Source organism: Ascaphus truei, chromosome 2, assembly GCF_040206685.1.
Source record: "Ascaphus truei isolate aAscTru1 chromosome 2, aAscTru1.hap1, whole genome shotgun sequence".
Taxonomy (NCBI): domain Eukaryota; kingdom Metazoa; phylum Chordata; class Amphibia; order Anura; family Ascaphidae; genus Ascaphus; species Ascaphus truei.
The window spans coordinates 9,281,172-9,303,743 of record NC_134484.1 but is presented as its reverse complement, the minus strand read 5'-3'; the positions used below and the strand labels follow the sequence as shown (position 1 = coordinate 9,303,743).

At 50.8% G+C, this 22,572-nt stretch overlaps 1 protein-coding gene and 2 non-coding genes across 3 annotated transcripts in view; 2 read left to right on the top strand and 1 right to left on the bottom strand.

The window, feature by feature from the left end:
• LOC142488078 (uncharacterized) overlaps positions 1-22,572 on the bottom strand; it is a 908,622-nt gene that overhangs the window by 678,412 nt on the left and 207,638 nt on the right. The window lies entirely within an intron of this gene.
• On the top strand, positions 20,208-20,326 carry LOC142488890 (5S ribosomal RNA). The gene has a single exon (XR_012799702.1). It is a non-coding gene; the product is annotated as a 5S ribosomal RNA (ribosomal RNA).
• On the top strand, positions 22,095-22,213 carry LOC142488975 (5S ribosomal RNA). The gene has a single exon (XR_012799771.1). It is a non-coding gene; the product is annotated as a 5S ribosomal RNA (ribosomal RNA).

Sequence of the window (22,572 nt, the reverse complement as noted above, 5' to 3'; positions counted from 1 at the left end):
GGGTTCTGTCCCGGATGCTCTCCGGGTCAGTCAGAGGGGTACCGTCCTCTGCCAACAGGCATGTGATATGTCTACGGTTTCCCCTCTTTTTCTCCAGCGTGTAGAAGAGGCGCGACCCGCGATCCATCTCTCGAAGGAAGTTGATGCGGGATCGCACATACGCCCCCCGAGCTCTCCGATCTTCCAATTCCCGGAGAGCGCACTTCCTCTCCATGTACATACTCTGCAGGTATTGGTCTCCCGCCACAGACAGCCGCTTCTCGAGATCGAGCACCTCCTCCCTGAGGGCCTCGATCTCAGCATCGCGCCGCCCGCTGGCACCTCTGGTGTACTCCTGACATACGAGGCGCAGATGAACCTTGCCCACGTCCCACCACTGCTCTAACGTGGCAAAGTCTGACCTGCAACCTCTCCAGGCCATCCAAAAGTCTCGGACCGACGTCGCAAACCCCTTGTCCTCCAACAATGAATTGTTGAAATGCCAATAAGCGGCCGAAGGTGCTGCAGGTAGCAGCATCAGCGTCACGGACGCACAATTGTGGTCCGAAAACGGCGCCAGCCTAATGGCACTGGACTGGGCTCGCGACAGGCTGTGGCTGGAAATATACAGCCTGTCGATCCGGGACCAGGACATCCGTTCACCCCTAAACACCCTAACATGGGTGAACTCAGTGGATGCCTCAGGATGTTGTTCTCGCCAGACGTCTACCAAGGAGTAGCGGGTGATGACCTCTCGCAAGGTCGACGCAGAACACGGGTGTGGCTCCTGACGATTCCGGTCCTTCCGAGCCTCGAGGGTACAGTTAAAATCACCCCCGAGCACCACGTATTCGTCCGCGTCGACTGTCTCCAGGTATTCAGACATTCTGACGAAGAACTGCCTTCTCAGGGGTCCAGTGGCAGGAGCATACACGTTCAGGAAATTAAACGTGTAGTCCTCGTGTCGGACCCTGATATGCAACAGGCGACCTGGAACAACAGCTTTGGCAAGCAGCAGCTCTGGTTGAAAGGACTCAGAGAACAGGGTCACCACCCGACTAGATGTTGAAGTGAGATGGCTGAAGAAGACACTGCCTCGCCACTCCAAATGCCAGCTGGCTTCAGCCTCTGGAGTGGTATGGGTGTCCTGCAGGAAACTCACAGAATACTTCCCCTTCTGCAAAAAGGAGAGTACCTTGAACCTACGAAACCCATCCTTACTGCCGTTAACATTTAGCGTACCGATGCTTTACGCCAATGGTAATCAGGAGTTTTTTGGTTCCCCACAGGTGCTCAGGGTACTATACCCTGAGAAGCCTTTACGTGGTCTCGCATCACTTTTTCAAACTTCAGGACACGAATATGGATAGCCCCAGAGATTTTTGCCTTGTGGTTGGCCCTGATGTAAACTCCGAGAGAGTGGAGAATGACTGAGGCATCTTTCCACTTCTCAAGGGCCAACTTCACCTTAAAGTTTTTGTGCTTGCAGAGGGTATCCTCTAGGAAAGCATCTAGCTCCTTGGCAGGGATAACAGGGGTCAAAGAGTCCACCGACTCCACGGTGCCAGAAGACTCCTCACTGAGCCCCAACTCCCCAAGCTCCTGTTGACTGAAAGGCTCAAGACCCTCACCCTCCCCTGGGGGGGTCTCTCTCAATCCTACAGTGGGTTCCCCCTTCGGTGTTTCCACGAGGGGGTCCACTAAATCCTCCACTTCCAACCCCGGGGTAGGATGTCCAGGGGTATATGGTGGCGGCATGGCAGAGGCTGCGGTTTCTGGAGCGACCTTGTGAACATAAAAGGTACCCTTTACCCTCCTGGTCTCCTCTATCGCCGTGTAAGTAAACGGAATGTTAGGGGCCTCCGCCTCAATCACGGGAGGGCACTCTTCTGTCACCCCAGAGACGCCGGGTACCTTCAGTTGTATTCCCTCCAGAAATTCGAGAGGGGGGTGCTGTACGTGTGTGGGATCTGGTTTACACTGGCTAATCGTAACCAGTGGTCTGGACAGGACCATCTTGTATGGAACTGATGTTACGTTCCGCTTCAGAGACTTCAGAGGGTAAACGTAATACGGTTCACCCTCCTCTACCTCCTCAATCACCCTCTTATTTGTTTTAAATTTGCTCTTTCTGGGGATTGATTCCCCAGGAGAGAGTGCCGCTACCTCCATAACAGGAGCTTCCTCCTGCTCCCCCACACTCTGTACGGTGCTTAAATTGGGGGTAAGGTGTTCTTGGGGGGGGACAGCGACAACAGAGGGTGACTGTTGTGGGGTGACTTTTCCTTTCTCCCTCTTTGTAGGGGGGAGAGGTTCAGATGTCACTGTTTGAGTTGAGGCAGTGACATCTTCTGTGATCCCAGGGGGGACCTGGGCCCTTGAGGTCTTTTCCTTCTCCCTCTGTTCTTTGGGGAGAGGTTCAGATGTCACTGTTTGAGATGGGCCAGTGACATCTTCTGTGGTCCCAGGGGGAGCCTGGGCCCTCAAGGGCTTTCCTTTCTCCCTCTTTCTTTGGGGGAGAGGTGCAGATGTCACCGCCCGAGATGGGGCAGCAACATCTGCTGTGGTCCCAGGGGGGGGCTGGGCCCCCAAGGGCTCCACTGCGGTGGGCGCAGCGGCACAGGGTATTTCCCCCTGGGGGGAGACAGTGATAACAGAGGGTGGTCGCTCCAGGGCGACCCCCTCTCCTTCTCTCCGCTCTCCAGGGAGAGGTACAGAAGTCACTGTTCCAGATGGGACAGCAACATCTCTTGTGGTCCCAGGAGGGACCTGGGCCCCTGAGGGCCCCTCTGTGGTGGGCACAGCGGTACGGGGTGTCTTGGCAGAGGGAGGGGTGGGTGTAGGAGTTGGGATAGGTCCTCTGTTCCCTTTGGGGCAACTCCTACGAGTGTGCCCCAGCTCCTTGCACAGATAACATCTAATTCCCTCCGTGCCATAGAACACTGTGTACATTATGCCCTCGTAGGGCACCCTAAAAGAACCCTCCACAGATTCTGTGCTCCCTGGCAGCTGTACTTGTACCTGCCGCCTAAATGAGAGCACGTGCCTCAGCGCTCTATCCCTGCAGCCCAGCGGAATTTTTGTTATGGGAGACTTAATGTCTCCCAGGACTTGCAGGTGCAGTCGCATGAGGCTATCTGGGATGAAGGGGGGCACATTGGAGAGAATAATCCTAGTGCCTAACCCCTCCATGGGCTCTACGGGGATGTAGGTCCCCCCTACACTGATGCCTTTCTGCACCAGGGTGTGCGTGGCAGCCAGCGTACGGAGAAAGAAAATGCCCCTCTCGCACATCTTGCTGGCCGCCACCACAGCAGAGGGACCCACAACGTCTGCCACAGCCCTAACATAAATCTCCATGATAAGGCCAGGTGACATTGGGCACCTCACCCCAAGCTTCCTGCTCAGACAGGGTGTGGCCCCAGCATTGTTATTGCCGGGGCCGACGCCTGCAGCTGCCACCTGCACCCAAGTTGAACCTGGGACTGCAGGGGTTAAACTGACAAGAGGAGCTGGGGGAGGTGTGACCAGGGCACTGGAAGTACCAGGCCTTGGGCTATTGTTGTTACTCCTAGGGGCCCCAGTTTAGGAGTCCGATGTCCAGGTGTGGCCCCTGTTGCTGCACTAGTCCTGTTCCCCCCAGGCATGATGAAATAAGCCTCTAAGTAAGGGGAGGAAAAAGTGCTTAGGGAGAGAGATGCAGAGAGGTAACTGTTTCTTTAAGAACCAATTAACTATCTCTCTGCACAGGGAGGGAATGAAAACAGCTTTTAAAACCTGCTGTAATCTTCTCTTTCTCCCCTAATTATTTAACTCTCTCTCTCTTTCAAGAAACCACACACAAAAATGAAGGTCTTAAAGTAAGACACAGAGCTCCCAATTGCAAATGAAAAAGAAAGAAATCAGGCTTAAATTAAAGTGAAAACTGGAAGTAAAAAACAACCAGAGGTGGGAGAGGGGAGAGGGGTTGAGACTGCAATTTCTGCCAGCCAAAGTGCAGCTTTGCTGGGTTGAAATACAGCAGCATCTGGGTGAAAACAAAAACGGTTTTTAAACCTGAAAAAAACCACCCAAACCCTCTACAAAAACCACTGTATACTCACAGTATACTCCCCCACAGATCCACACCAAAGTAAACCAAAAAAGAAAGAAGAAAAAAAAGAAAGAATACAACCTGATTCTTCAGCAATTGCCTGGGAACTCTGAGTGGAAAAGAAGCAGGCTCCAGCACAGCTACACACAGGAAAACAGGGCCTATGCAGAACCCTTCCTTTACCTCTGTGAGAGGGGAATCTATTTTGATCTGGTTTGAAACTGATTGGCCGGCGAAGCCGGCCAATTCAGTTGAACAGCAATTCTACTTGTTACCAAGTAGAACAAAGATAAACCAGTCAAACAAAAATTAAATGAACCCAACAATAGCACTGATGAAGTGCACTTAAAACAGAAGGGTTAAATCTGATCTATTTTGATCTGGTTTGAAACTGATTGGCCGGCAAAGCCGGCCAATTCAGTTGAACAGCAATTCTACTTGTTACCAAGTAGAACAAAGATAATACCAGTCAAACAAAAATGAAATGAACCCAACAAGTGCACTGATGAAGTGCACTTAAAACAGAAGGGTTAAATCTGAAGAACCCTGATTGGTGGATACCGAGCAAAGCACCCCGCCTAACGCCCACTGGGAGGCAAACTCTGAAACCGTCCCAGTAGACTCGGCGTACGAGTACTCTGCCCGAATACGGGAGTGTACCAGCGCCCGGAACATGACCACGATGTTTGTCGGGACCCCCCTCCAAACACTGCTTCCTGGTTTTACAAATGGCTACCTTAGCCAATGCCAGGAGCAGGTTGACCAGGAGATCCCTAGGCTTATTGTCCCGGGACACTGGGCACCCAAAAATAAAAAGATGAGGTGAGAAGTGCAACCAGAACAGCAGGAGCAAGCTCCTCAAGAAGGAAAAGAGGGGTTGCAGTCTGGCACAACTCGAATAAATGTGATATACGGACTCCCGCTCGCCACAGAAGGGACAGGTGGCGGGGGAGTCCGTGAAGTGTGCCAAATACTCTCCTGTGCTCAGTGCTCCGTGGAGGACTCTCCAACTCAAATCCCCGGCGGGACGGGGAACCAAAGATGAATAGAGTTCCCTCCACCGGGGTCTCTCATCCTCGTTCGCTGGGAATACCCGCCTCCAGATGGTGTCTGGGCGGGTGACAAGGGCGAGGTAATGCACTATATGGAGCACCAGAGAATACAGGACTTTCCTCGGCATGCCGCGGAAACATGCCGGGGACATTTCCCCCAACTTGCTGAGGTTGGGGGAGAGAAGAGCCCGAGGGGGTTGCCGTGACCTTGGTTCTACGCAAAGATTCGGAGAGCCGAAGTTGATAGGATGACAAGGCTTTCCGGTCTGCAATACCCCCTCAATGAAGGTGCGGGAGTCGGGGTGTATGGCATCTTTAATCTCCTGGATCAAACGACGAGGGACGCGGGCAGAACGCAGATCCATACGGGGCGCGAGCACCTCTGCCCCTACCCAATCCCGCCGCTCATAGTCCAGGAGATCCCCGACTCTGGTCACCTGCGCCAGGATTAGCCGGCGGCAAATAGAGGGTGAATCCAACATCCGAGCCCCCACTGCCGGATTATACAGCAGGGGCTCGGCGAGGAAATCAATCCCCACCGCCTGTTTCTTCCTGGTCGCGGAGACCAGTTTCCAGGCCTTCAGTAAGTCCCGGTAGTATGCCGGCAGCTCCGAGAGGTTTCTACCTAAACCCTCGGGCCTGATGAAAAAGAGTTGCCGGTCATACCTCATATTGCGCAGCTGGTGAAAGAAAAAGGTTGCCAGCTGGCACCACTGCGGAGACGGATCTGCGAATAGGTATCTCTGCAGGTATTGGAGGCGGAAAGTGCGTAACTGGGAGCGGACACACACCACTCCCTGTCCACCCTCCTCCAAAGGGAGACACGCAACTCCCACAGAGACCCAATGCTTCCCCATCCAGAGAAAATCCATCAACTTCCTCTGGATCTTGTTAATAAATTCGGGGGTCGGACCCATGGCTATCAGCCGGTGCCAAAGCTGACTGGCCACTAGCTGATTAATCACCAGGGTTCTTCCCCTAAGGGAAAGCATTCTCGACAGATACACCCATGACCCCAGACGAGCAATGACCCGTTCTTCAAGATCACTGAAGTTTTCTGGGGCAGGGTCCTCTGCAGCAGACAGGTAGACTCCCAGATACTTGAGAGTATCGCTCCCCCACGAGATATTACGAAACGTGGGGGGCAAAGAGTCCACCTTTAAGGGACCCACCAAGATGCCGGAGCACTTGGACAAGTTGATCCGAGCAGAAGAGGCCGCGGTGTAGACCTCTTGACACTCCTGTGCCCGCTCTAGATCATCTAGGTCCTGGGCCACGAGGAGCACATCATCGGCATAAGCCGACAGGACTACCCGCATGTCGGGCTCCCGCAGCACCAGCCCGGTAAGCCTCTTCCTCAGTAGGCAGAGGAAGGGCTCAATGGCCAGCGCGTACAGTTGCCCAGACAGGGGGCACCCTTGACGCACTCCCTGACCAAACACAAAAGGTGCCGTCAGGGACCAGTTAATCTTCACCAGACACTCTGCAGAAGCGTACAGCATCTGGAGAAAGCCCACAAATTGTGGGCCGAAGCCAAACGCCCGCAGGGTCTGCATAAGGTAACGGTGATCCACTCTGTCAAACGCCTTCTCCTGATCTAGGGACAGGAAGGCGAGTGATAGACCAGTCCTCTGTGCGTAATGCATCAGGTCCCGGACCAGAAAAATGTTGTCATGAATGCTCCGGCCCGGGACAGTATAGGACTGGTCAGGGTGAATCACCTCTGCCAGTACGGACTTGAGCCTCAGCGAAAGCGCTTTGGCTACGATCTTATAGTCCGTGCTGAGCAGTGAGACCGGTCGCCAATTAGAGATCTGACGGAGATCCCCCTTCTTCGGCAGCAAAGACAGTATTGCCCGCCGACACAAAAGTGGCATCTCACCGATCTCCAGGGCTTCGGCTAGGACCTCGGTGAAATCAGGTCCCAGCATCTCCCAGAAAAACCGGAAGAACTCCACAGTCAGCCCGTCTAGCCCCGGCGCTTTTCCACGGGACATGAGACTGAGGGCTTCAGAGAGCTCGGCCAGAGTCAAAGGTAACTCAAGCCGCTCCCTTCCATCCTCACCGACCGTGGGAAGCCCCTCCCATAAGACCCTGCATTTATCTGGCTGGATGGACTCCGGAGAGAAAAGATCTACATAGAATCTCCGGGTTCTGTCCCGGATGCTCTCCGGGTCAGTCAGAGGGGTACCGTCCTCTGCCAACAGGCATGTGATATGTCTACGGTTTCCCCTCTTTTTCTCCAGCGTGTAGAAGAGGCGCGACCCGCGATCCATCTCTCGAAGGAAGTTGATGCGGGATCGCACATACGCCCCCCGAGCTCTCCGATCTTCCAATTCCCGGAGAGCGCACTTCCTCTCCATGTACATACTCTGCAGGTATTGGTCTCCCGCCACAGACAGCCGCTTCTCGAGATCGAGCACCTCCTCCCTGAGGGCCTCGATCTCAGCATCGCGCCGCCCGCTGGCACCTCTGGTGTACTCCTGACATACGAGGCGCAGATGAACCTTGCCCACGTCCCACCACTGCTCTAACGTGGCAAAGTCTGACCTGCAACCTCTCCAGGCCATCCAAAAGTCTCTGACCGACGTCGCAAACCCCTTGTCCTCCAACAACGAATTGTTGAAATGCCAATAAGCGGCCGAAGGTGCTGCAGGTAGCAGCATCAGCGTCACGGACGCACAATTGTGGTCCGAAAACGGCGCCAGCCTAATGGCACTGGACTGGGCTCGCGACAGGCTGTGGCTGGAGATATACAGTCTGTCGTTCCGGGACCAGGACATCCGTTCACCCCTAAACACCCTAACATGGGTGAACTCAGTGGATGCCTCAGGATGTTGTTCTCGCCAGACGTCTACCAAGGAGTAGCGGGTGATGACCTCCCGCAAGGCCGACGCAGAACACGGGTGTGGCTCCTGACCATTCCGGTCCTTCCGAGCCTCGAGGGTACAGTTAAAATCACCCCCGAGCACCACGTATTCGTCCGCGTCGACTGTCTCCAGGTATTCAGACATTCTGACGAAGAACTGCCTTCTCAGGGGTCCAGTGGCAGGAGCATATACGTTCAGGAAATTAAACGTGTAGTCCTCGTGTCGGACCCTGATATGCAACAGGCGACCTGGAACAACAGCTTTGGCAAGCAGCAGCTCTGGTTGAAAGGACTCAGAGAACAGGGTCACCACCCGACTAGATGTTGAAGTGAGATGGCTGAAGAAGACACTGCCTCGCCACTCCAAATGCCAGCTGGCTTCAGCCTCTGGAGTGGTATGGGTTTCCTGCAGGAAACTCACAGAATACTTCCCCTTCTGCAAAAAGGAGAGTACCTTGAACCTACGAAACCCATCCTTACAGCCGTTAACATTTAGCGTACCGATGCTTAACGCCATTGGTAATCAGGAGTTTTTTGGTTCCCCACAGGTGCTCAGGGTACTATACCCTGAGAAGCCTTTACGTGGTCTCGCATCACTTTTTCAAACTTTAGGACATGTATATGGATAGCCCCGGAGATTTTTGCCTTGTGGTTGGCCCTGATGTAAACTCCGAGAGAGTGGAGAATGACTGAAGCATCTTTCCACTTCTCAAGGGCCAACTTCACCTTAAAGTTTTTATGCTTGCAGAGGGTATCCTCTAGGAAAGCATCTAGCTCCTTGGCAGGGATAACAGGGGTCAAAGAGTCCACCGACTCCACGGTGCCAGAAGACTCCTCACTGAGCCCCAACTCCCTAAGCTCCTGTTGACTGAAAGGCTTAAGACCCTCACCCTCCCCTGCGGGGGTCTCTCTCAGTTCTACAGTGGGTTCCCCCTTCGGTGTTTCCACGAGGGGGTCCACTAAATCCTCCACTTCCAACCCCAGGATAGGATGTTCAGGGGTATCTGGTGGTGGCATGGCAGAGGCAGCGGTTTCTGGAGTGACCTTGTGAACCAAAAAGGTACCCATTACCCTCCTGGTCTCCTCTATCGCCGTGTAAGTAAACGGAATGTTAGGGGCCTTCGCCTCAATCACGGGAGGGCACTCTTCTGTAGGCACCCCAAGGAGAGAGTCTAGCCTGGCAGTCATCTTTGACAAAGACCAAAACTCCCCACTAAGAGGGCTCATGTCAGATAGCCTCCAGTTGAAATCCGAAGTGCTCACTAAAGCATCCCTACCTACACCTGCCTCCCCCTCTCCATCCTCAACCATGGGGGTCAGCCCTAGCCCATCCCCTACTTCTGGTGACGCAAAACCTGACTCCGCCTCAGGTGCAACACTCGAAGGCGGTACAGCCGGAGGGGGATCTTGGCTGGCTCCAAAGATAGGTGCACTCGGCATGGCAAATTCACCGAAGCACAATTCTCCTGGGGATGCTCTCCAACCGGGAGGGGCGTTGAGAGGCACCCCAACATCTATATCTATGGGCAAGGCCTCATGCTGCTGAGCATTTTGGCCTTCCACCCCAGAGACGCCGGGTACCTTCAGTTGTATTCCCTCCAGAAATTCGAGGGGGGGGGGGGGCTGTACTTGTGTGGGATCTGGTTTACACTGGCTACTCGTAACCAGTGGTCTGGACAGGACCACCTTGTACGGAACTGATGTTACGTCCCGCTTCAGAGACTTCAGAGGGTAAACGTAATACGGTTCACCCTCCTCTACCTCCTCAATCACCCTCTTATTTGTTTTAAATTTGCTCTTTCTAGGGATTGATTCCCCAGGAGAGAGTGCCGCTACCTCCATAACAGGAGCTTCCTCCTGCTCCCCCACACTCTGTACGGTGCTTAAATTGGGGGTAAGGTGTTCTTGGGGGGGGACAGCGACAACAGAGGGTGACTGTTGTGGGGTGACTTTTCCTTTCTCCCTCTTTGTAGGGGGGAGAGGTTCAGATGTCACTGTTTGAGTTGAGGCAGTGACATCTTCTGTGATCCCAGGGGGGACCTGGGCCCTTGAGGTCTTTTCCTTCTCCCTCTGTTCTTTGGGGAGAGGTTCAGATGTCACTGTTTGAGATGGGCCAGTGACATCTTCTGTGGTCCCAGGGGGAGCCTGGGCCCTCAAGGGCTTTCCTTTCTCCCTCTTTCTTTGGGGGAGAGGTGCAGATGTCACCGCCCGAGATGGGGCAGCAACATCTGCTGTGGTCCCAGGGGGGGGCTGGGCCCCCAAGGGCTCCACCGCGGTGGGCGCAGCGGCCCAGGGTATTTCCCCCTGGGGGGAGACAGTGATAACAGAGGGTGGTCGCTCCAGGGCGACCCCCTCTCCTTCTCTCCGCTCTCCAGGGAGAGGTACAGAAGTCCCTGTTCCAGATGGGACAGCAACATCTCTTGTGGTCCCAGGAGGGACCTGGGCCCCTGAGTGCCCCGCTGTGGTGGGCACAGCGGTACGGGGTGTCTTGGCATAGGGAGGGCTGGGTGTTGGAGTTGGGATAGGTCCTCTGTTCCCTTTGGGGCAACTCATACGAGTGTGCCCCAGCTCCTTGCACAGATAACATCTAATTTCCTCCGTGCCATAGAACACTGTGTACATTATGCCCTCGTAGGGCACCCTAAAAGAACCCTCCACAGATTCTGTGCTCCCTGGCAGCTGCACTTGTACCTGCCGCCTAAATGAGAGCACGTGCCTCAGCGCTCTATCCCTGCAGCCCAGCGGAATTTTTGTTATGGGAGACTTAATGTCTCCCAGGACTTGCAGGTGCAGCTGCATGAGGCTATCTGGGATGAAGGGGGGCACATTGGAGAGAATAATCCTAGTGCCTAACCCCTCCATGGGCTCTACGGGGATGTAGGTCCCCCCTACACTGATGCCTTTCTGCACCAGGGTGTGCGTGGCAGCCAGCGTACGGAGAAAGAAAATGCCCCTCCCGTACATCTTGCTGGCCGCCACCACAGCAGAGGGACCCACAACGTCTGCCACAGCCCTAACATAAATCTCCATGCTAAGGCCAGGTGACATTGGGCACCTCACCCCAAGCTTCCTGCTCAGACAGGGTGTGGCCCCAGCATTGTTATTGCCGGGGCCGACGCCTGCAGCTGCCACCTGCACCCAAGTTGAACCTGGGACTGCAGGGGTTAAACTGACAAGAGGAGCTGGGGGAGGTGTGACCAGGGCACTGGAAGTACCAGGCTTTGGGCTATTGTTGTTACTCCTAGGGGCCCCAGTTTTAGGAGTCCGATGTCCAGGTGTGGCCCCTGTTGCTGCACTAGTCCTGTTCCCCCCAGGCATGATGAAATAAGCCTCTAATAAGGGGAGGAAAAAGTGCTTAGGGAGAGAGATGCAGAGAGGTAACTGTTTCTTTAAGAACCAATTAACTATCTCTCTGCACAGGGAGGAATGAAAACAGCTTTTAAAACCTGCTGTAATCTTCTCTTTCTCCCCTAATTATTTAACTCTCTCTCTCTTTCAAGAAACCACACACAAAAATGAAGGTCTTAAAGTAAGACAAAGAGCTCCCAATTGCAAATGAAAAAGAAAGAAATCAGGCTTAAATTAAAGTGAAAACTGGAAGTAAAAAACAACCAGAGGTGGGGGAGGGGAGAGGGGTTGAGACTGCAATTTCTGCCAGCCAAAGTGCAGCTTTGCTGGGTTGAAATACAGCAGCCTCTGGGTGAAAACAAAAACGGTTTTTAAACCTGAAAAAAACCCACCCAAACCCTCTACAAAAACCACTGTATACTCACAGTATACTCCCCCACAGATCCACACCAAAGTATACCAAAAAAGAAAGAAGAAAAAAAAGAAAGAATACAACCTGATTCTTCAGCAATTGCCTGGGAACTCTGAGTGGAAAAGAAGCAGGCTCCAGCACAGCTACACACAGGAAAACAGGGCCTATGCAGAACCCTTCCTTTACCTCTGTGAGTGGGGAAAAAACCATAATGGGTCTTGTTCCTGCAGCAAGTGAAATGACCTTCCAAGTTAAAAAGGTGAAGGAGGAGGAGTGAGCTCTGGGGGGAGGTGCCACAACCTCCAATTGACTGCTAGCAGTCAGACAAAGGGTAACACAGATTCCCAGCAAGCTCAAACTCCCACACCCACCACATAATAAATATATATTTATATCAACCAGAGAGCTACTGGGCGTGGCTATGGTATACAACAAGAGACAGGGGGTGCCCAATGCTGCATCCAATTGACAAAACATATATAATGAATATATTCATTATATATGTTTTTTCAATTGGATGCAGCATTGGGCACCCCCTGTCTCTTGTTGTAACTCACCGGAGTTGGCTGCTAAATATAGAGCTAGCCCCTCCCCTCATGGTGTCAGCAGAGCCTCCCCTCTTGTTCACGCCTGCAGCAGAGTCCAGGTCTGCGTCTACCACTCAGGTTAGGGCTATGAAGGGGGAAAACCCATGATGATTACTGGCGCCTGATCTTAACAGGACTTATCACAGTAGAAGGAAGATAGGTATAGCCTGAGCTGTTTACAGGGGGCTTCACTCTCCCTATGGTGGAATACAATGGTCCCCACTTGGACCTATCTTTATCAGTACCATCCTGTGGCGAACCACCTGGGAAACAGCACACATAACAATCATAATACATGCATAATGAGATAGTAATTGTAAGTACATCCGGGTACTCCCAACATGGGGAACCCTACAGATAATGCCTTGGATCAGGCTTCCTTACACGTCGTCCGTTATGGTCAGTGACAGTCACAGCGAACGACTGAACCGGCCCATGCTTAGGCCTGTATGTAACACTGTGCATGTAAATACACCTACCAATGCTCCATATACGCACTAGCTCACTAATCTTATCCTCATTGTGATACCCCGCCCGACCGTACTTGGTCCGTAGGTACTCTTGAACTGCCTCCCTAAGCCAACTGTCTCGGTTATCCTTAACCTCTCTCATGATGGGCTCCGGCACGTAGGGATATTCATAACCGTGTGACTGCCGGTATCTAGCGCCCGGTCAGCTCGACTTAGCTTGGTAAGTGTGTGGTGCCCTGCCCTGCTTAGCAGTACCCAAAACAATGGCTCCTCGGAGGCTACTTCGTCATACAATATACTGGGGCCTTGAGGTACAATACGTTTCTGTTCTATCTCCCTCAACCGGTGATCCAACTCATCCCCCATCTCTTGCGGAGTGAAAGAACCAGCCGCCCACCAATGGTCTACTACATCGTTCTTAATCAACAAGAATCGTGTACGGTCCATCCCTTCGTGGTACCCTGTGAACAAAGGCGCCCACCATTTATCGCGGTGCACGTTCTCAGCGGCCTGACTAGTGCGTTCTACATCAGAATCTACCTGTGATGATACACCGGACGTACCCGCATCAGTAGTTCGCGAGCAATCTCTCCTTCACTTGGCATTATAATACCTAGTGGGGTTCATTTTGGACACCACTGTACTAGTAGACCCAGTCTCTACTGGAGTGTGACACTCTCGGTCTCTCCCTTTAGCTGCAGGAGAAAACAGCACAGGGTTAGGTACAGGTATAACACTTGAATACGGTATCTCACCCTCAGACCGTTCCTCACTCAACTCCCAGTCCCGCAGTCCTTGGAGTATTTGGGTTTTTTACATAATTTATCCCTGGTAGGTCCTGGTGGCACCACTCGTGATGGGGCAGGGGCAGTGGTCGGGGTAGGGGGGCTAGGGGCCGGGGTTGGAGAAACATCCAGAACATTGTCCAGCAAACGGGTAACACCCCGCCCAATGAACTTCTTCTTAGCGGCACTCCCCCTCATACTTTGGGTCTCTCGGGAGGGGCCTCGACTCCGTAGAATAGCCAGGGCAATGGCGCCGTCTATGCTCTGAGAGGAGAGCACTCCTCCCGGGCTTTTCTTTCCCCAGTGAAACCGGAACTGCGATCGTCAGGATCGCTTGCAGAATCTCCATCCGCCCCGGGGTCATGCACCGGCCGTGCGTCGAGGACCCCCGGAGGCGGCGGTGGAACCTCCGGTACACGATCGAACAAGTAGGCCTCAAGCCTCTCTTTCTCGTTCACAGTGAGTGCGGTCTGTGCCTGGCGGGAGTAAGGGGGTGGATGGTGTCTCCTTACCACTCCGCTGCTTTTTGATGGCATCGGGCTCCGCTAGGATCATCTCGGTCTCCATTGCACTGGGGGTCACCATGGCGGTGAGACTCGTACGAGCCTCCGGCCACACCAGCGTTCGCCGTCGGATGGCCCCTGGACTTGTCTGTTCTCTTTTGATGCCTTTGGGGTGGTTCACCGGTAGGCGCATCGCCACCGATGTTACACCCATCTCCTCCTCCGAAGAAGAAGAAATCACGATCGGTTCCTCCGCTGGGGAGTCACCTGGTTCTTCAGCGATACACCCCGTGGATATAGGTACAAAATGTCCTCGTTTGTGTACCTCCCTTGCGGTCGCGCTTGTCTGGGTGGCTAGCTTGCTTAGTTCGATAACTAGCTGGACCTGGGTTCCTCCCGATATGGTATAACGGGGACCCAGGGCAGTCTTTTCTTTGTCGTCCGCCACCTCCGTCAAAGTTCCTGGAGAGGCACCCCGTGGCGTGCCGAACAAATCCCACGGTTCGGTTGGCCACAATTAATACGTGCCACATTTAGCACATCGGGCCTTGGTACTTGGTACCGCGCCGGGTAGTCCGCAGTGCACACACAAGCACCGAACATATTCCTGCTCCGCTACTGCCACGACCAGTAGGCCTCCAGGTACTTGGTGAATGGAGGTACTTATCTCCAATGGAGGTTCGTTCAGAGGGAAGACAACTCAGTTTTCTAGCTCCTTGCTCCTTGAATGCCAGACAAGAGTGACGCTCCTCGCTCAGGTCTCCGGTCCCTCCCTTTGCGGGGGAGGACCTTCCTGATTGGCTCTTTGTGGGCCCCCTCCCTCTGGTGGAATCCAGAGGCGGGGTCTTTTCCTTGTCGGCATGACGTGGCCTTTCGGCTTTCGCGCCACTCCGCTCCTCATGCAAGAAATCTGGGTTTGGCTCCAGACTCTTGCACATTTCCCGCCACAACTGTCTCACAGTCCTTTTGCAAATCTCACGTGCTTGCTCCAGGTTCGGCGGGAACCGCCATTTTAGCTCGCTTCTCCGCGGAGCACATGTAAGGATGGCCCCCATCTTGTATACTCCCTCCAAATGTTACACAATGGGGGGGTGGGATGGCCTGAGAGGTCAAATTGTGCACCTTGCACTATACCAGTATGAAAGGAGGGAATCAAATCATGTGACCTGTGTGATGACAGAACAAAAACTGCAATAAAAGGTGCAAGGTGGTGCTGGCCGGGATGGGGTTAATAGTAAACACAAGGGTAAAGAAAAGCTCCCTATTGGCCGCACAGAAGAACACCTGTGCCTGTATTAAAACTTACTATTTATTATTAATTGTTTAAAATATATTTATTGCAGCAGAAATAACGTGAACCTAAGTGATTAAAATATTGAATATAAAAATGGAGAGGATAGCTGTATGCCTAAATCAAACTGACAGTGTAGATAAGGAAAAACTATTGTCAATCAGACCTGCTGGGGATAGGGTGGATAGTTGATATATCCAACGGGACTCTTGTTGTCAGAGAGTTTTGTCCCCATCTCCCCCTCTAGTGTTAGTCTTAAGGCAAAAAATGCCTTGGAAGCTTAAGGAGTTAATGTCTCCCCCATGATGCCCCCTAACATGACATGACACCGGAGTGTCTAGCTCATTCCTAATAGATCCAATGTGTTCCAATATGCGTCTGCGGAACTGGCGACCCGTCTTTCCCACATATTGTATCCCGCACTTACATGTAATGAGGTATACTACTAGTGTGGTTTTACAATTAATAAAACTCTTCATTTGGAATGTTTTGTTGTTGTGGGTGCTTTTGAAGCATTTACTGGTATGGATATATGTACATGCCTTGCATGTTCCGCACTTATAGGTGCCCATTGTTTTTTGTGGAAGCCATGTTTGGAATTGTGACTTAGTTTGGAAGTGGCTGTGAACCAAAGTATCTTTCAAGTTTTTTGATCTTTTTGGTACCATTGTTGGATATGGCTTTAACACTTCACAAAGATCTTTGTCCTCCAAGAGGATATGCCAGTGCTTCCTATAAATGGATTTGATCTTATTCCATTGGGCACTATAGGTACCGATGTATCTGATAGTCTTATCCATATCCAGTTCCTTTTTAGAGTACAGTAGTTCATCTCTATTGACTTGTTCTGCGTTTTTATAGGCTTTTTTGATGTGTGTTTTGCTATAGCCTCTATTTGTGAACTTCTTCTTCATAGTTTCCGCTTGAGAATGGAAGTCAACAGGATTGGAGCAGTTCCTCCTAATACGGAGGAACTGGCCTGTCGGGATACCTTTAATTAGTGGGGCCGGGTGATGGCTGTCTGCCCTTAGATAACTATTAGTGGCTGTTTGTTTGGCATGTAATACCGTATTGATAGTACCGTCTTGGTTAATGGAGATTTTTAAATCCAAGAAAAACAGATTTTTTTCACTGACCTTACACGTTAAACATAAATTATGATCATTTGAATTTAAAGTTCCCACAAAGGTCTTAAATAGTTTTTTACTGCCCTTCCATAATATCAAAATATCATCTATGTAGCGAATCCACATAGTGAAGCCGGTCATATTCTCATTGAACACACTATTCTCTTCCCACCACCCCAGGTACAGGTTTGCGTATGTTGGGGCACAGGTTGTCCCCATTGCAGTTCCCTGTACCTGGAGGTAGAGTTTGTTATTGAATGTGAAGTGATTGTGTGTTAGGACAAATGATAGAATGTCGCACACAAACTCGTTGTGTTTAAGGTACCTAGTACCACGGGTGGAAAGGAAGGAGGCTACTGCTTTTAGGCCTACTGGATGTTGAATACTTGTGTATAATGACTCAACATCCATGCTACACAAAACTGTGTTTGCATCCACTGTTATTCCTTCTAGGCATTTTAAAACATCACGAGTGTCCTGTACATATGAAGGCAAAGATCGCACAAATCACTTTAGCTACAGTATACTCTCCATTTTAGATCTAGTGGTAGCTCTCAAACGACATAGAATTGTATTGGAATTACTACCACTGCTAGTATAATCATATAGCTGTGGGACACTTTGATTGACAATAGTTTTTCCTTATCTACACTGTCAGTTTGATTTAGGCATACAGCTATCCTCTCCGTTTTTATATTCAATATTTTAATCACTTAGGTTCACGTTATGACTGCTGCAATAAATATATTTTAAACAATTAATAATAAATAGTAAGTTTTAATACAGGCACAGGTGTTCTTCTGTGCGGCCAATAGGGAGCTTTTCTTTACCCTTGTGTTTACTCCCTCCAAATGTGCCTGTGCCCTACTCTCCATGTCTAACGGGTATCTCGTACCTAGACCATGTTTTCCCTCCAAATGTGGACTCTGCATCTTCATACTGTATGTGACCCACTAAATTGAGGTGGCTGGTACCCCAGGCTCAACTCCTCTCCTCTCCTCCTATGCACTGTACTCCTGATATCTACGTGCAAGTGCTCTGTGGTGCGGGTGATAGCTAAGATACCTCTTGTCTAGGTACGGGCGTCTCCTGCTTTTGGCCACGATAGCGGGCCCTGGGCCATGGTCCCTGGGCAGGTTAACAGGCTGACCCCCCCAGTTGCCTCACGCTACCTGCCTCAAGGGACTTGATCAGCTCTAACTATCCACCCCTGCATAAGGCGGGCCCTGGGCCATGGTCCCCGGATTGGTTACCGCTATGACCCCCCAGTTGCCTCACACTACCTGCTTAAAACACCTGCCGGGAGAGTGCATCTTAGTCTGCCTGTTCTGCCTCGCTATAAGCCGGTCCTGTTCTGATAGATATCATCTCAGCCGTGCCTCCAAATGCAATCCTGCTTTCCCCCCAGACTCTTTGGTGGTGTCTAGGGTACATGGGGCTGATTACAAGCGCTGTGGTGCGTACCTGTGAGGAACAGGAGGGCCTGAGCTTCCCTCTGTGTTGTGGGGGAGCCAGGACCGGGCTTCTGGGGTGAAAGCCTCCATGATCTCTTAGTGGTGCAGCGCCTCCATCTTCTATACTCCCAGGGTAATGGGACAGGACCGGTATAGAAGAACCCCTCAGGTCCCAGGGTTATACTCTCCAAATCACACACAGTCTTTACGGGTACAGAACAGTCTCTTTATTTGACAGAGCAACGATATCCCAACGATAAGGCTTCCAGCAGCCGCAATACAATCGCCAGTATGAGGTACCCAACGCTCACCTCCTCTCCTTCCTCCAAGTCACTCTTCCGACAGGATGGTCTGATCTAGGGCTTCAATACCCCGTGAGCCACCTCCGAGGTTAGCCTCGATGTGGGTCTTGAATTCTTTCCCTCCCATCACCCCTGGCAGTGGGGTGAGGGCATTGGTCCAACAGTCTATGATTCTATCAGCTCTACTTATAGACGCTGATCGTTTCAGTTCCTCTCACTCTCATCCGGCACGCTGCGCCAGGAAGCCCTCAGCCTTCTGATACTCCTCGGACCGTTCCGCAGGATTCGTGGCTTACGGCATAATACTCAGCAACTCTAGACTCTCGATATCACTGTTCACTCGAACTCTTCCTAAGCTACTCTCTCTTCCGAAGGACCATCAAAAGAGAGTAACACAGCACAAAAGCACAGAAGAAGAACAGCCACCAACTCACCGGAGTTGGCTGCTAAATATAAAGCTAGCCCCTCCCCTCATAGTGTCAGCAGAGCCTCCCCTCTTGCTCACGCCTGCAGCAGAGTCCAGGCCTGCATCTACCACTCAGGTTAGGGCTATGAAGGGGGAAAACCCATGATGATTACTGGAGCCTGATCTTAACAGGACTTATCACAGTAGAAGGAAGATAGGTATAGCCTGAGCTGTTTACAGGGGGCTACACGTATAACAGGACACAAAGAAAGGACTATCTTCGCCTATGGCCACACCAATCTGAATGCGCACGATCTCATCTGATCTTGCAAGCTAAGCAGTTTCAGTATGGATGAAGTTCCTGGGGAGCGTCGCCGTGTGCCCAAAAAAGGAAGAAAACTGTGGATAGTGTAATATTGTAAAAACCAGTGGTAAAAATGTGAATTTTACAAAATCCTACTCACAAAAGTAGCAGGAACACGAGCATGTGAGTCAATAACACTCTGTGGTGTAGCCCGTTCCGGAGGTATGGTATATGGGTCATCAAATCTTAAGAAAGCAGAAAACAGCCATAGTGTAGATAGAAATATAATTTATCAAACATAAAAGACAATTGGAGGCTTACGGCTTTATGAGGAAAAACAGCATTGGGGATAGAGTCTCTGCTATAGCATGGATCGTCTCGTGCAGTCCTCTTGCCGCTGGCGTCCGCGAACGTCACTTCCGGATTGTGACGTCACCTCTCACCGGAACTGCAGACCATAGGATTTCCCTTGCTTCTTTTCTCTCCCAAGATGGTGGAGAAAGCCCGACTCTACGCGTTTCGACGTGATTACGTCTTCTTCAGGAGTCCTGAAGAAGACGTAATCACGTCGAAAGGAGTCCTGAAGAAGACAAGAAGGACAAGCGGCCGGATACTTTGTTCAACATTGGGGCCATCAACAGTCTTTTGGAGTCACATGTTGTCACATGATAAGTGTTGCATGTGCTAGGGGTGAGGAGCTTGTTCAGATAGACGGCTAGCTTGCCCACAAAGTATGTGAAGGCAAACTCACTTGTCACTTTCGCTTCATAACGCTGTTGCTGCTTTTCGTATATGGGACCTACAAAAGAGGCTGCTTCTCTCAAATGGTTTGCTCCTGCGTTCAAGAGGGCATCCTTCGTATGAAAAAAAATAAAAAGAACGAAGAAGTAGCTTCCCAACAACGGCCAACACATGAAAAAAGATTGCTCATATAATGTTCTTCTTCATCCAAATAGTCCAAAGCAAATTGACATGAAAGTGTAGAGGACATGCAATTGCTACACTGCACAAATGAATGAAGGCTAAGCAGCATGTGAAAAAGCAGCATGTGAAAAAGCAGCATGTGAAAAAGCAGCATGTGAAAAAGCAGCATGTGAAAAAGCAGCATGTGAAAAAGCAGCATGTGAAAAAGCAGCATGTGAGAAAGCAGCATGTGGATGGAACCAGGCAGTGACACCACAACAGCAGCATGCGTATAACAGGACACAAAGTGAGGTCTGTGTTTGCCTAAGGCCACACCACCCTGAATGCGCCCGATCTTGTCTGATCTCGGATGCTAAGCAGGGTCGGGCCTGGTTGGTACTTGGATGGGAGACCGCCTGGGAATACCAGGTGCTGTAGGCTTTTGCTTTTCATTGCTATCAACACTTAACAGGAGGGGGCAATCTTCTCAATGCTCATTTTTTTCTTGCACATTCACAACAGCAACAAACTCGGCGGCAGCAAAACAACTTTTCATCCTTCCTTTCTTCACTAGATTGATTTCGCTAGCAAATGTTTTACCAGGAAGTAGTAATACATTCAGAGCTACCTCTCATTTCAAACCATGTCCTGGCCACAAAGTTATCATGCTTACAAATACATTGTTACATGAAGTCAGCAAGGTTATACATTGTATACAAGACATTGCATGCACAGTAACACATAGTACAGTATATGTTAGAGGCGGATGGAACACTTACAGACTACATTCAAATGGGAGACAGCAGCTTTACTTTTCAAAGAACTTAGACTGCTGATGGTGGCGGATGAGAGTCTCCTGTAGATTGTTCCAGTTTTGGGGTGCACGGTAAGAGAAGGAGAAGCGGCCGGATACTTTGTTCAACCTTGGGGCCATCAACAGTGTTTTGGAGTCACATGTTAAGTCCCATGATAAGTGTTGCATGTGCTAGGGGTGAGGAGCTTGTTCAGATAGACGGCTAGCTTGCCCACAAAGTATTTGAAGGCAAACGCACGTGTCACTTTGGCTTCATAACCTTTGCTGCCAAAGTTCCTGCTGGGCCTGCCAGGCATTGCAAAGCAATCCTTACAAGCAGTATCTTGCACTTGCCTTTGCCAGACAAAGAACACTTCATGTTTCTCACACGCTGCTTGAACACTTTTTCTGCTCCTGCACTCACTAGGGGCCTGCTACGCATTGCACAGCCATCCTCCATAGCAAAGCCCAGCTGCAGGGCCTCTTCCGTAGCTTCAAGGCCTTGCATGCCTTCCCTGGCTCCTCTGCATGTTTAGGCCCAAAAGCCTACTCACAAAAAAAAGCAGCAGCAGAGAACACAGCACGGGCTCACTTATTTCCTCCATGTTTCGTTAAGGCCGCTGACGTCAAGTGTGCACAAAGGGGCAATGGAACATTTCACTATTTGCCTGGGAAAATTCACAACAACAATGGACATTGTAACATTTCACTATTTGCCTGGGAAAATTCACAACAACAATGGACATTAGTCCAACTCAAGTCAATAGATCATGTGCCATCATTACTTGCCTGAGACACAAAACAGGAAAACCTGTGGGCCTGAGGAGGAAAGCATCTCCCCCGCAGCCATCACCTGTGTCCTGGCTGCTTCAAGAGCTTCTGCACTGGCCTCCTGTTTGACAAAGCTAAGCAGTCTGCGTGTGTGGGACCTACAAAAGAGGCTGCTTCTCTCAAATGTTTTGCTCCTGCGTTCAAGAGGGCATCCCTCGTATGAAGAAAAAAAGAAAAGAAAGAAGAAGTAGCTTCCCAACAACGGCCAACACATGAAAAAAGATTGCTCATATAATGTTCTTCTTCATCCAAATAGTCCAAAGCAAATTGACATGAAAGTGTAGAGGACATGCAATTGCTACACTGCACAAATGAATGAAGGCTAAGCAGCATGTGAAAAAGCAGCATGTGAAAAAGCAGCATGTGAAAAAGCAGCATGTGAAAAAGCAGCATGTGAAAAAGCAGCATGTGAAAAAGCAGCATGTGAAAAAGCAGCATGTGAAAAAGCAGCATGTGAAAAAGCAGCATGTGAAAAAGCAGCATGTGAAAAAGCAGCATGTGAAAAAGCAGCATGTGGGAGGAACCAGGCAGTGACACCACAAGAGCAGCATGCGTATAACAGGACACAAAGTGAGCACTGTCTTTGCCTACGGCCACACCACCCTGAATGCGCCCGATCTCGTCTGATCTCGGAAGCTAAGCAGGGTCGGGCCTGGTTAGTACTTGGATGGGAGACCGCCTGGGAATACCAGGTGCTGTAGGCTTTTGCTTTTCATTGCTATCAACACTTAACAGGAGGGGGCAATCTTCTCAATGCTCATTTTTTTCTTGCACATTCACAACAGCAACAAACTCGGCGGCAGCAAAACAACTTTTCATCCTTCCTTTCTTCACTAGATTGATTTCGCTAGCAAATGTTTTACCAGGAAGTAGTAATACATTCAGAGCTACCTCTCATTTCAAACCATGTCCTGGCCACAAAGTTATCATGCTTACAAATACATACTTACAAATACATTGTTACATGAAGTCAGCAAGGTTATACATTGTATACAAGACATTGCATGCACAGTAACACATAGTACAGTATATGTTAGAGGCGGATGGAACACTTACAGACTAC